The sequence below is a fragment of the Triticum urartu genome, chromosome 2, assembly GCF_003073215.2.
Source record: "Triticum urartu cultivar G1812 chromosome 2, Tu2.1, whole genome shotgun sequence".
NCBI lineage: Eukaryota > Viridiplantae > Streptophyta > Magnoliopsida > Poales > Poaceae > Triticum > Triticum urartu.
Window position 1 is genome coordinate 439,412,814 of NC_053023.1, and position 15,702 is coordinate 439,428,515.

Below are 15,702 nucleotides of genomic sequence, written 5' to 3' on the forward strand. Positions count from 1 at the left end.
AAAACAGAACAGTTTGTAGTAATCTGTAGCTAGCGAAAGATCTGGAACCCCCAAAATTCTAAAATAAATTTCTGGACGTGAGGAATTTATCTATTAATCATCTTCAAAAATAATTAACTAAATAGCACTTTCCAAATAAAAATTACAGCAGTTCTCGTGAGCACTAAAGTTTCTGTTTTTTACAGCAAGTTCAACAAGACTTTCCCCAAGTCTTCCCAATGGTTACACTTGGCACAAACACTAATTAAACACAAAAAACACAACCAAAACATAGGCTAAATAATTTATTTATTACTAAGCAGGAGCAAAAAGCAAGGAATAAAAATAAAATTGGGTTGCCTCCCAACAAGCGCTATCGTTTAACGCCCCTAGCTAGGCATAACAAGCACTGATAGATCTAGGTATTGCCATCTTTGGTTTTCAACTTTTTAGCAGAATCAAGTTCGAATCCGGGAGGTTCTTTACGTTTCCCTTCATATTCTGAAATTTTTAGATCTAACCAATCCAACCGCTTATTGCAAAGGGTAATCAACATATTCATGCGGTGAACAGTTCCACTAATGTTCTTAAGAGGTTCAAGAGATTTTGCAAGATTTTAGTAACTTCAATTTTTTCCCAAAAACTTGTGTCTCTTCCTGGGTAGGATGAGGCCCCTTTTGTTGAGGTAGTGTTCCCACTATACCTTCTATAATTTCAAGTGCAATATGGGGATCGATTTCAATAAAATTGCCTTTGGCAACGCAATCCAAGAGTTGTCTATGAGACATATTTAATCCAAGATAAAAACTGCGAAGCAAAATTCTCAGATTTATTTCAGAGGTACAATTACGATGATATTCTGATAACCCACAAGTATAGGGGATCGCAACAGCTTTCGAGGGTAGAGTATTCAACCCAAATTTATTGATTCGACACAAGGGGAGCCAAAGAATATTCTCACGTATTAGCAGCTGAGTTGTCAATTCAACCACACCTGGAAACTTAGTATATGCAGCAAAGTGTTTAGTAGCAAAGTAATATGATAGTGGTGGTAGCGGCAACAAAAGTAAAGACAACAAAAGTAATATTTTTGGTATTTTTTAGTGATTGTAATAGTAGCAGCGGGAAAGTAAATAAGCGTAAACCAGTAGATGGAAAACTCGTAGGCACCGGATCAGTGATGGATAATTATGCTGGATACGGTTCATCATGTATCAGTCATAACATAGGGTGACATAGAACTAGCTCCAATTCATCAATGTAATGTAGGCATGTATTCTGTATATAGTCATACGTGCTTATGGAAAAGAACTTGCATGACATCTTTTGTCCTACCCTCCCGTGGCAGCGGGGTCCTATTGGAAACTTAGGGATATTAAGGCCTCCTTTTAATAAAGAACCGGAACAAAGCATTAGCACATAGTGAATACATGAACTCCTCAAACTATGGTCATCACCGGGAGTGGTCCCGATTATTTTCACTTCGGGGTTGCCAGATCATAACACATAGTAGGTGACTATAGACTTGCAAGATAGGATCAAGAACTCACATATATTCATGAGAACATAATAGGTTCAGATCTGAAATCATGGCACTCGGGCCTTAGTGACAAGCATTAAGCATAGCAAAGTCATAGCAACATCAATCTCAGAACATAATGGATACTAGGGATCAAACCCTAACAAAACTAACTCGATTACATGATAAATCTCATCCAACCCATCACCGTCTAGCAAGCCTACGATGGAATTACTCACGCACGACGGTGAGCATCATGAAATTGGTGATGGAGGATGGTTGATGATGACGACGGCGACGAATCCCCCTCTCCGGAGCCCCGAACGGACTCCAGATCAGCCCTCCCGAGAGGTTTCAGGGCTTGGCGGCGGCTCCGTATCGTAAAACGTGATGATTTCTTCTCTCTGATTTTTCTCTCTCCGAAAGCAAATATATAGAGTTGGAGTTGGCGTCGGAGGGCATCCAGGGGGCGCACGAGGTAGGGGGGCGCGCCCTAGGGGGGGGGCGCTCCGCACCCTCGTGAGAAGGGTGTGGGCCCCCTGGTCTTCATCTTTGGCGAGGATTTTTTATTATTTTTTCTAAGATGTTCCGTGGAGTTTCAGGTCATTCCGAGAATATTTGTTTTCTGCACATAAAACAACACCATGGCAATTCTGCTGAAAACAGTGTCAGTCCGGGTTAGTTCCATTCAAATCATACAAGTTAGAGTCCAAAACAAGGGCAAAAGTGTTTGGAAAAGTAGATACGACGGAGACGTATCAACTCCCCCAAGCTTAAACCCTTGCTTGTCCTCAAGCAATTCAGTTGATAAACTGAAAGAAAGAAAAACTTTTACAAACTCTGTTTGCTCTTGTTGTTGTAACTATGTCAAGCCAGCATTCAAGTTTTCAGCGTAGATCATAACTAACCACATTTGCAATAATTCTCAGGTCTCATAATTACTCATATCAATAGCATAATCAACTAGCAAGTCATAATAATAAATCTCGGATGACAACACTTTCTCGAGACAATCATAATATGATATAACAAGATGGTATCTCGCTAGCCCTTTTTGAGACCGCAAAACATAAATGCAGAGCACCTTTAAAGATCAAGGACTGACTAGAATTGTTGATTTTATGCCTTTAGTTGATGCCTTGGAGAGGAGACTGACAGCTAGTTCCTCCATGCTAAACCAAGGCTCCAGGTTGCAGTTATTAACTTCAGTCTTGACTTCCATGCCCATATATTTCCTCTGCAGTCTACAACTCCCAATTGGTATCATTAGGCAACTTGATAGGATCTTCAGATAGTGTTTGTGGAGAGGAAATAGTGATGCACCAAAGCAATCTCTGGCTGCATGGGATCTGGTCTGTAGGCCTAAGGAAAAAGGAGGACTTAGAGTGATTAACTTGCATATCCAAAATAAGGGCCTCCTACTGAAGCATCTTCACAAATTCTTCAATAAGGCAGACATCCCATGGGTTACTTTAATCTGGAATAGTTACTATGATGATGGAGTTCCACATGCTACAGTCCCAGTTGGGTCATTTTGGTGGAGGGATATACTCAAGCTCTCTGATGCATATACTGCAATCTCCTCAGTTCACATCAATCGGGGAGACTCTGCCCTTTTCTGGTCTGATGCTTGGTTAATTGGTGGCTCTTCAAGACCTCTATGTTGGAGGTTACCTAGGCTTTTCTCCTTTGTTATTAATGACAAACTCTCTGTGAATGAATTCCTCATCTCTCAGGACCTATACTCAATGTTCTTCTCGCCTTTGTCACATGAGGCTGCTCTGGAGCTGCAAGTTTTGGAAGCTTGGATACTGGATTTACATAGAGACATCACTCTACCAGATGTTTGGCTATGGCCTGGAAAATCTGGTGAATACTCTGCCAAGAGCTTTTACACTCTTATGCATTCTCATTTGCCAACCATATTGCCATGTAAGTGGTTGTGGGATAGCAAGTGCACCATGAAGATCAAAGTCTTTGGTTGGTTGTTGTTTTTTGATAGACTCAATACCAAGGACTTATTAATTCGTAGGCACTGGAGATCACCTATGGATGACAATCTCTGTGTTATTTGCAATGAGCTAGTCTATGAGGATAGGTTGCACTTGTTTTTTAACTGTAACTTCAGTCGCAGAGTATGGAATTATATTTCCATTGACTGGTCCAGGGGCTCTGAAATTCAGCAATGTATTCAGCATGCAAGATCAAGGTTTAAGCATCCCTTCTTCTTTGAAGTTATGCTCACTACAGCTTGGAATATATGGATCCTCAGGAATGGCAGGACTTTCAGAGGACAAAATGCAACTTTTGCTGCTTGGAGATGTAATTTTGTACATGATCTTACTCTTCTAGCTCATAGAATGAGAGTAAATATTAGAGACAAGTTGTATGCTTGGATTAACTCTCTAACTTAGCTACAGGTAGGTAGGTAGTTAGATTCTGTTTTTTCTTCCTTTTATTCCTTGATTTCTTCACTAGCTTGTATAGTTGCTACTTCTTTATTTAATAAAGAGCTGTGGAGCTTTGCTCTACAGTAAATATTCAAAAAAAACTAGACATTGTAATTCATGGTAAAAGAGATCCAATCGTAGTCATACCCAATATAAATTAACAGTGATGAATGCAAATGACGGCTGTGCTCTCCAGCTAGTGCTTTTTAATAAGAGGGTGATGACTCAACATAAAAGTAAATGGATAGGCCCTTCGCAGAGGGAAGCAGGGATTTGTAGAGGTGCCAGAGCTCGGTTTTGAAATAGAGATAAATTGTATTTTGAGCGGTATACTTTCATTGTCAACATAACAACTAAGAGATGGTGATATCTTCCATGCTAAACACATTATAGGCGGTTCCCAAACAGAATGGTAAAGTTTATACTCCCCCTCCACCAATAAGCATCAATCCATGGCTTGCTCGAAACAACGAGTGCCTCCAACATACATCAGGTCCTAGGGGGAGTTTTGTTTGCAATTAATTTTGATTTAGTTTGCATAAAGCATGGGACTGGGCATCCCGGTGACCAGCCATTTTCTCGTGAGTGAGGAGCGGAATCCACTCCTCTTGAGAATAACCCGCCTAACACGGAAGATAAGGACAACCTTGGTTGATACATGAGCTATTCGAGCATACAAAACAGAATGTTTATTTGAAGGTTTAGAGTTTGGCACATTCAAATTTACTTGGAACGGCAGGTAGATACCGCATATAGGAAGGTATGGTGGACTCATCTGGAATAACTTTGGGGTTTTAAGGGATTGGATGCACAAGCAGTATTCCCACTTAGTACAGGTGAAGGCTAGCAAAAGACTGGGAAGTGACCAATTAGAGAGCGACAACAGCCATGTACATGCATTAAAATTAATAAACATTGGATGCAAGCATGAGTAGGATATAATCCACCATGAACATAAATACCATGAAGGCTATGTTGATTTTGTTTCAACTACATGCGTGAACATGTGCCAAGTCAAGTCACTTAAATCATTGAAAGGAGGATACCACCCCATCATACCACGTCATAATCATCTCAATAGCATGTTGGCACACAAGGTAAACCATTATAACTCATAGCTAATCAAGCATGACACAAGCAACTATGATCTCTAATTGTCTTTGCAAACATGTTTATTCATAATAAGCTGAATCAAGAACAAGGGACTCATCATATTTACAAAAACAAAAGAGGTCGAGTTCATACCAGCTTTTCTCATCTCAGTCAGTCCATCATATATCATCATAATTGCCTTTCACTTGCACGACCGAACGGTGTGAATAATAATAAGAGTGCACGTGCATTGGACTAAGCTGGAATCTGCGAGCATTCAATAAACAGGAGAAGACAAGGCAATATGGGCTCTTGGTTAAATCAACAGTAATGCATATAAGAGCCACTTCAACAATTTAATTAAGGTCTTCTCCTACTGACCCCCAAAGAAAAGAAAAGAAATGAAACTATTTACACGGGAAAACTCCCAACAAGCAAAAGAAGAACGGGAAATATTTTTGGGTTTTCTTTTTAATTATTACTACTACAGCAGAAAAATAAACTACTACTAATTTTTTTTGGTTTTTCTTAAGGTTTAACAAACACACTAGAAGAAAGCAGGAAAAAGAACATAAACTAACATGGATATTACAGTGAAAAAGTATGAGCACCGACATCTAGCAGTGAGTGTGTGTGTGAACATAAATGTAATGTCGGTGAGAAATACGTACTCCCCCAAGATTAGGCTTTTGGCCTAAGTTGGTCTATTGCCAGGGATAGCCTGGCGGATACCCGTAAGTGTAGCTGGGGTCGTACTGCGACGACAAATAGTTGGGATCATACTGATGTGCAGCGGTTATCGCCTGCTGAGCTGCAGCGTGGAGTCGAGCTGCCTCTGCTCTCCTGTCATACTCTTCTGCCTCCTCTCTGGTAATAACATATCTTGTTTTTGTCTGTGAATCAAAGAAGGCAGGAGCAGGGAGAGTAATTCGGAAAACACGTCATTTATCAAAAATTAAACGATATAAGAGAGGTGAGTCAGGCCTCTGGACAAACTGATGCGAAGCCATAGAGTCATAATCTAAATATGCAGGAGGCAGCTCCGTATCACCCTCACGAATGTATATCTCAAGAAAATGAGCTAAGCGGGTTGCATAAATTCCTCCAAAGAAATCTCCATTATGTCTATTATGATGCAACCTACGAGCTACAATGGCTCCCATATGATAAGATTGGTCTCCTAACACAGCACTCCTAAGAATGCTAAGATCAGGGACACACATGTGACATGCTTCATCCTTAGCATTTATGCATCTACCGATGAAGAGAGCAAAATAATATATAGTAGGAAAGTGAATGCTCCCTATGGTAGCCTGCGTTATATCTCTAGATTCCCCCCACAGTTATACTAGCAAGAAAGTTTCTAAATTCAGATTTAGGGGGATCCCTAACACTACCCCATGATGGAAGTTTGCAAGCAGAAGTGAAATCCTCTAAGTCCATGGTATAAGATTTGTCATAGAGATCAAACATGACTGAAGGAGAATTACGCGAAGATGAATACTCAAACCTCCTCACAAATGAACTTGTGAGATCATGATACTGGGGGCATTTGTTAGCCTCAAAATCCTCAAGACCGGCATTACGCAAATATGCTTTGAATTCTTCTTTAATTCCCGCACGGTCCATAAAATTTTCCGACGACCATTCGCAAGGCCGTACCGGAGCGTCTCTTGGTGGATCCTCGTCAGCATCGTGCATAGCAATCCTGGGTCCTTGCTTCTTGGAGGAACCACCTTGGAACATCTTCCTAAGCATAATGTTTTTCTCTGAAAAATTCTGAAATTTTTAGTAACTTCAAACAAAAGTGAATGAACTGCAATAATATTGATAGCAACTACTCCTACAAGTGCCTAGAGCCTATATATTTGACATGCAAGCTCAAGAACAGGGTCACCTAAGCAGCAAAAAATTGCAAAGAATAAAGCACTAGAACAAAAACTAATTGGAAGAATGGAGGAGTCACATACCAAGGAACAATTTCCCCAAGTAGTTTTGCGAGAGGTGCTTTGAGCAAGGAGATCGAAAATCACAGCAAAAGTGGCTGGAACTCGTGCTTGAGTTGGTTTTTTGGGTTTGTGTGAGACAGAGGAAGAAGATGGGTGCTGGGATAAGTGGAGGAGGGCCACCATGGGCCCACGAGGCAGGGGGGCGCACCCTAGGGGGGGCGGGGCGCCCACCACCCTCGTGGCCAGGTGGCAGCTCCTCCCACGGTAATTTTTGCACAGTAAATCCTCAAATATTCCCGAAAAAATCATATTAAATTGGCATGTCATTCTGAGGACTTTTATTTTCGGGATATTTTTATATTGCACGGATAAGTCAGGAAACAGACAGAAAAATACTATTTTTAATTTATTTAATATAAATAATAGAAAGTATACAGAGGGTACACAAGTTTGTGCTTCTAGTTTCATCCATCTCATGCTCATCAAAAAAAGAATCCACTAACAAGGTTGATCAAGTCTTGTTAACAAACTCATTCCGATAATCATGAAACCGGAGAAATTTCGAATAACACTAAGTTACCTCGACGGGGATATGCACATCCCCAATAATAAGTATATCATATTTCTTCTTGACAGTAGGAAGAGGAAATTCAAAACCTCCAATTATAATCGATGGAATTTTCCCAATAGAATTGATACTATGAACTTGAGGTTGTTTCCTCGGAAAGTGTACCGTATGCTCATTACTATTAACATGAAAAGTGACATTGCCTTTGTTGCAATCAATAACAGCCCCTGCAGTATTAAGAAAAGGTCTTCCAAGAATAATAGACGTACTATCATCCTTGGGAATATCAAGTATAACAAAGTCCGTTAAAATAGTAACGTTTGCAACCACAACAGGCACATCCTCACAGATTCCGACAGGTATAGCAGTTGATTTATCATCCATTTGCAAAGATATTTCAGTAGGTGTCAACTTATTCATGTCAAGTCTACGATATAAAGAGAGAGGCATAACACTAACACCGGCTCCAAGATCACATAAAGCAGTTTTAATATAATTTCTTTTAATGGAGCAAGGTATAGTAGGTACTCCGGGGTCTCCAAGTTTCTTTGGTATTCCACCCTTAAAAGTATAATTAGCAAGCATGGTGGAAATTTCAGCTTCTAGTATCTTTCCCTGAAAAGAGAACCCACACAACTATCCAGGTAATCTCTGGAAGCATCGGTTAGTCCATTATAAAAGATATCAAGTATTTCAGGTTTCTTAAGAGGATGATCAGGCAAAGCATTAAGTAACTTGAGAAGCCTACCCCAAGCTTGTGGGAGACTCTCTTCTTTAATTTGCACGAAGTTGTATATTTCCCTCAAAGCAGCTTGTTTCTTATGAGCAGGGAAATATTTAGCAGAGAAGTAATAAATCATATCCTGGGGACTACGCACACAACCAGGATCAAGAGAATTAAACCATATCTTAGCATCACCCTTTAATGAGAACGGAAATATTTTGAGTATATAGAAGTAACGCGATCTCTCATCATTAGTAAACAGGGCAGCTATATCATTTAATTTAGTAAGATGTGCCACAACAGTTTCAGATTCATAGCCATAAAACGGATCAGATTCAACCAAAGTACTTATATCAGGATCAACAGAGAATTCATAATCCTTATCAGGAACACATATGGGTGAAGTAGCAAAAGCAGGGTCAGGTTTCATTTTATCTCTAAGTGATTCTTTGTTCCATTTAACTAATAACCTCTTAAGTTCATATCTATCTTTGCAAGCTAAAATAGCGGCAGAAGATTCCATATGAAAAAGATAACCCTCAGGAATAACATGCATATTTTCATCATCACTATCATCATCGTATTCAGATTCAATAATTTCCTTTTCTCTAGCCCTAGCAATTTGTTCATCAAGAAATTCACCATGGGGCACAATAGTCTCAGGCATAGAAGCAGTTTCATCATGAGTATCATGCATAGCAGAAGTGGCATCATCAATAACATGTGACATATCAGAACGAATAGCAGAAGCAGGTGTAGGTGTCGCAAACTTACTCATAACAGAAGGTGAATCAAGTGCAGAGCTAGATGGCAGTTCCTTACCTCCCCTCGTAGTTGAGGGATAGATCTTGGTTTTTGGATCTCTCAAGTTCTTCATAGTTATAAGCAAATATAAATCCCAAGTGACTCAAAGAATAGAGCTATGCTCCCCGGCAACGGCGCCAGAAATTAGTCTTGATAACCCACAAGTATAGGGGATCGCAACAGCTTTCGAGGGTAGAGTATTCAACCCAAATTTATTGATTCGACACAAGGGGAGCAAAGAATATTCTCAAGTATTAGCAACTGAGTTGTTAATTCGACCACACCTGGAAACTTAGTATCTGCAGCAAAGTGTTTAGTAGCAAAGTAATATGATAGTGGTGGTAGCGGCAACAAAAGTAAAGACAACAAAAGTAATGTTTTTGGTATTTTGTACTGATTGTAACAGTAGCAGCGGGAAACTAAATAAGCGTAAACCAGTAGATGGAAAACTCGTAGGCACCAGATCAGTGATGGATAATTATGTCGGATGCGGTTCATCATGTATCAGTCATAACATAGGGTGACACAGAACTAGCTCTAATTCATCAATGTAATGTAGGCATGTATTCCGTATATAGTCATACGTGCTTATGGAAAAGAACTTGCATGAAATATTTTGTCCTACCCTCCCGTGGCAGCGGGGTCCTATTGGAAACTTAGGGATATTAAGGCCTCCTTTTAATAGAGAACCGGAACAAAGCATTAGCACATAGTGAATACATGAACTCCTCAAACTATGGTCATCACCGGGAGTGGTCCCGATTATTGTCACTTCGGGGTTGCCGGATCATAACACATAGTAGGTGACTATAGACTTGCAAGATAGGATCAAGAACTCACATATATTCATGAAAACATAATAGGTTCAGATCTGAAATAATGGCACTCGGGCCCTAGTGACAAGCATTAAGCATAGCAAAGTCATAGCAACATCAATCTCAGAACATAATGGATACTAGGGATCAAACCCTAACAAAACTAACTCGATTACATGATAAATCTCATCCAACCCATCACCGTCTAGCAAGCCTACGATGGAATTACTCATGCACGGCGGTGAGCATCATGAAATTGGTGATGGAGGATGGTTGATGATGACGACGGCGACGAATCCCCCTCTCCGGAGCCCCGAACGGACTCCAGACCAGCCCTCCCGAGAGGTTTTAGGGCTTGGTGGCGGCTCCGTATCATAAAACGTGATGATTTCTACTCTCTGATTTTTTCTCTCTGAAAGAAAATATATAGAGTTGGAGTTGGCGTCAGAGGGCATCCAGGGGGCCCACGAGGTAGGGGGCGCGCCCTAGGGGGGGCGCCCCCGCCCTCATGAGAAGGGTGTGGGCCCCCTGGTCTTCATCTTTGGCGAGGATTTTTTATTACTTTTTCTAAGATGTTTCGTGGAGTTTCAGGTCATTCCGAGAATATTTGTTTTCTGCACATAAAACAACAGCATGGCAATTCTGCTGAAAACAGCGTCAGTCCGGGTTAGTTCCATTCAAATCATACAAGTTATAGTCCAAAACAAGGGCAAAAGTGTTTGGAAAAGTAGATACGACGATGACGTATCAGATTCCATTATTCTCAACCAGGAATCTTTTAAGTTTTCTCCTAACCTTTGTTTAAAGTGAAAGATTTCGAACTCAGGGGTCAACGGAGAAGATAAGGGACTAGCCATAACGACAAGCAAGCAAACTAACACACAAGCAAACAAAAAGCAAGCGGACAAAAAGAGGCAAATAGAGAGGGAGGATAAAACGACAAGGGTGAATTGGGCGGGGGGAGAGGAAAACGAGAGGCAAATGGCAAATAATGTAATGCAGGAGATAAAGATATGTGATGGGTACTTGGTATGTTGACTTTTGCGTAGGCCTCCCCAGCAACAGCAAGCGAAATCCTTCTTGCTACCTCTTTTAGCATTGCGTTGGTTTCCCCGAAGAGGAATGGATGATGCAGCAAAGTAGCGTAAGTATTTCCCATAGTTTTTGAGAACCAAGGTATCAATCCAGTAGGAGGCTACGCGCAAGTCCCTCATACCTGCACAAAACAAATAAATCCTCGCAACCAACACAAATAGGGGTTGTCAATCCCTATAGGGCCACTTACGAGAGTGAGATCTGATAGATATGACAAGACAATATTTTTGGTATTTTTATGATAAAGATGCAAAGTAAAATAAAAGCAAAGTAAATAACTAAGTAGTAGGAGATTGATATGATAAAGATAGACCCGGGGGCCATAGGTTTCACTAGTGGCTTCTCTCGAGAGCATAAGTATTCTACGGTGGGTGAACAAATTACTGTTGAGCAATTGACAGAATTGAGCATAGTTATGAGAATATCTAGGTATGATCATGTATATAGGCATCATGTCCGAGACAAGTAGACCGACTCCTGCTTGCATCTACTACTATTACTCCACTCATCGACTGCTATCCAGCATGCATCTAGAGTATTAAGTTAAAAATAGAGTAACGCCTTAAGCAAGATGACATGATGTAGAGGGATAGACTCATGCCATATGAAGAAAACCCCATCTTGTTATCCTCGATGGCAACAATACAATACGTGCCTTGCTGCCCTTACTATTCACCGGGAAAGGACACCGCAAGATTGAACCCAAAGCTAAGCACTTCTCCCATTGCAAGAAAGATCAATCTAGTAGGCCAAACCAAACTGATAATTCGAAGAGACTTGCAAAGATAACCAATCATACATACAAGAATTCAGAGAAGATTCAAATATTATTCATAGATAGACTTGATCATAAACCCACAATTCATTGGTCTCAACAAACACACCGCAAAAAGAAGATTACATCGAATAGATCTCCACAAGAGAGGGGAGAACATTGTATTGAGATCCATAAAGAGAGAAGAAGACATCTAGCTACTAACTATGGACCCGTAGGTCTGAAGTAAACTACTCACACTTCATCGGAGAGGCTATGGTGTTGATGTAGAAGCCTTTCGTGATCGATGCCCCCTCCGGCGAGCTCCGGAACAGCCCCAAGATGGGATCTCGTGGATACAGAAAGTTATGGCGTGGGAATTAGGGTTTTGGCTCCGTATCTGATCGTTTGGGGGTACGTAGGTATATATAGGGGGAAGAGTACGTCGGTGGAGCAACAGGGGCCCCAAGGTGGAGGGCGCCTGGGGGGGGGGGGGGGGGTAGGCGCGCCCCCTACCTCGTGGGCTCATGTTACGTGGCTTGACGTAGGGTCCAAGTCTCCTGAGTTGTATTCGGTGAGAAAATCACGTTCCCGAAGGTTTCATTCCGTTTGGACTCTGTTTGATATTCCTTTTCTTTGAAACCCTAAAACAAGCAAAAAACAGCAATTCTGGGCTGGGCCTTCGGTTAATAGGTTAGTCCCAAAAAATAATATAAAAGTGGATAATAAAGCCCAATAATGTCCAAAACAGTAGATAATATAACATGGAGCAATCAAAAATTATAGATACGTTGGAGACGTATCACCGGTCGGCCACCCCTCAAGTTGCGGCAATCGAGCCCGAGGAATCTCTCTACGGGTTGTTCAACCTGTTGACTGGCTCCGTCGAGACCCTGTCCGAGTGTGATAGCAGCGACCCTGCGATAGAAGTCCTGATGGTCGACACGCCACGCAGCCCGCCTGGTTTTCGCCACAACGATGGCGGTGATGGTGGCGGCGATCCGTCGCGTGTTTATGAGGAATATCGTCCTCAAGCCCTCACTTCATAGCAGAGGGAGGAGCTGCATCGTTGCAACACGGAGGCTCTCCACACTCCCATCATCGGGGAAACCTCTGAGGCTCGGGCCTTGGAGGATGCGCGCCTAGTAACGTTGGCTAAGCGCGTGCGACTGGCGAACCTTCAACATTCACTCGACGACTGATTACAGAATCCAGTCGATGACAGAGGCAATTGTTTCCACCCAAACATCAGGTATACCGAACTCCAATTCAGAATCTTACTGCTGCGGCCCGCATAGCAGAGTCAATCTAGCCGTCCCAATCAAAGGTTGGAAGGGGTTTGATGCAGATTTGAGTGCTGCTCTGAACAGCAGGAGAACAGAACACAACAGTTTCCCAGTCGCGCAACAGGATCCATAGCAGATCTGTGGTAGCGGACACTGCCGAGTCGGACCACAACCCAAGATCACCTCTGCAGCGTGAGGGCCGAGGGCACCGTCAAGAGCAGTATACGGGTCGGAACCACGAGCAATATGATCATCGGTTCGACTGTGAGGACCACCGTCGAGTGCCCACGCCCCCTCCGAGGGGCGGATCATATGCACCTTGGCGACCCGATGACATGCGTCTGTATGGTGATGAGTGAAGACATCCAGTTGACCCCAGAGAACCTAGATTTGATGCAAGGTCAATTTTAGTACAAGGTTTGGTCGACCGGAACAGAGCTCACAGAGAAGGACATGACAGAGATCGACCAACGAGCAGTCGAGTGCACGTATCAGGACCTGAGTGTTTCAGCAGTGCCATCAAGGCCTCAAAAATCCCTCCCAACTTCAGGTTGGCGACTGGGGTAAGTAAGTTTACTGGTGAATCCAAACCTGACACTTGGCTAGAGGATTACCGAGTGGCTGTACAGATTGGTGGCGGTAATGATGAGGTAGCCATGAAACATCTTCCTTTGATGTTGGAAGGGTCAGCCAGAGCTTTGTTGAATCAATTGGCTCCTAGCAGCATATTCAGTTGAGAAGAATTGGCCCGAGTGTTTGTTAGGACGTTTGAGGGCACTTGCAAGCGGCCTGCAGGGCTGACAGAATTGCAAAATTGTGTTCAGAAACTGAATGAGACTTTAAGGGATTACATCCAGAGGTGGACCACTTTGCATCACATAGTGGAAAACATGTCACCACACCAAGCAGTTTGCGCCTTCAAGGAGGGTGTTCGGTACCGAGAGCTTAACCTGAAATTTGGTCGGACAGGAGATATGACTCTGACCCGAATGATGGAAATAGCAATTCGGTACGCTAACGGCAAAGAAGAAGACTGACTCCGCAGTGGCAAGAACAAACCTGTCACCCAAGATGCCAGAGGTAGTAATTCCAATCGGAAACAGAAGTGCAAGGCCGAACCTGCCGCTCCTGGTGAAGCCGCATCAGTGACTCAGGGAAAATTCAAGGGAAAACCTAAAGGACCATGGGTCCCCAAAAAGGTGAAGGACTCAGTAGGAAATGATGTGTTAGATTTGCCGTGTCATATACACACCAAGGTGGATGAAGAGGGAAACCTGATTTATTCCAAGCATACCACTCGACAGTGTCGAATCCTTATCCAGCAATTCCGAGAGGGCCAGCCCAATGAGAAAGAGAAGGAATCTGATAAGGATGAAGACAAAGAGGAGGATGATGGTTTCCCCAATATCAATGACACTTTGATGATTTTTGTTGACGTTGAAAGCAAAAGCCGACTGAAAGTCATTAATAGAGAAGTAAACATGGTTGCCCCGGCAACGCCAACATATTTTAAGTGGTCTAAGACTCCCATTACATTCGACCAATCTGACCATCTGGCACGTGTTGCTACCCCATGGCGGCAAGCGTTGGTGGTTGACCCAGTCGTTGGGGGCACTCGATTGACCAAGGTCCTGATGGATGGTGGCAGTGGCTTGAACATTTTGTATGCTGAGACTCTCCGAGAGATGGGCATCCCGATGTCCAAGCTCAGTGAAAGCAATATGCGCTTCCACGGTGTCTCCCTGGGAAGAAAGCTGATTCACTCGGCCAGATCACTCTTGACGTGGTTTTCGGAGATTCGAAGAATTATCGCAAGGAAAAGTTGACATTTGAAGTTGTGGATTTTCACAGTGCTTATCATGCTATTCTGGGCAGGCCTGCATATGCCCACTTCATGGCTCGACCATGTTACGTATACCTGAAGCTGAAGATGCCTGGTCCCAAGGGTGTGATCACGATCATTGGTAATCGGCAGAGAGCGGAGGAGTGTTTTTAGAAGGGCTCAAAGATTGCCGATGAACAAATGGCAGCAGTGGAAATGCAAGAGTACCAGAAGAACGCAGATCCGAGTGATTTACTACGTGCCAAGAAGCCTGCTTCAGAATCTGCATTTCAGTCATCTGGTGAAACAAAGCAAGTTCATATTCATCCGACCGATCCTAATGCTGCTCCGACTCAAATCTCAACAACACTCGGCAGCAAATAGGAAGAAGTGCTCATCCAGTTCCTCTGTGAGAACTGGGACATCTTTGCATGTAAACCTTCTGACATGCCAGGTGTACCCAGGGGACTGGCTGAGCACTGTTTGTGAGTTGATCCGAAAGAAAAACCTGTCAAAGAGCATCTCCATCGGTCCGCCGTGGAGAAGAGGAAGGCAATTGGTGAGGAGGTGGCTCGGCTTCTGGCAGCTGAGTTCATCCGCGAGATATACCACTTTGAGTGGCTCGCCCATGTTGTCATGGTCCCCAAGAAAGAGGATTCACTTTGCATGTGCATCGACTTCAGGAATATCAATCTGGCCTGCCCAAAAGATCATTGTAACGCCCCGAGACTGACGCTTCAGATGCCTTCCGTGTTTTCCGAGTTTCATCGGGTGATTTCTTTTGCCTGTTGCATTCATCTTTGCATCTTGAGCTTTGCATCATGTCATCATGCCATTTCATTTTT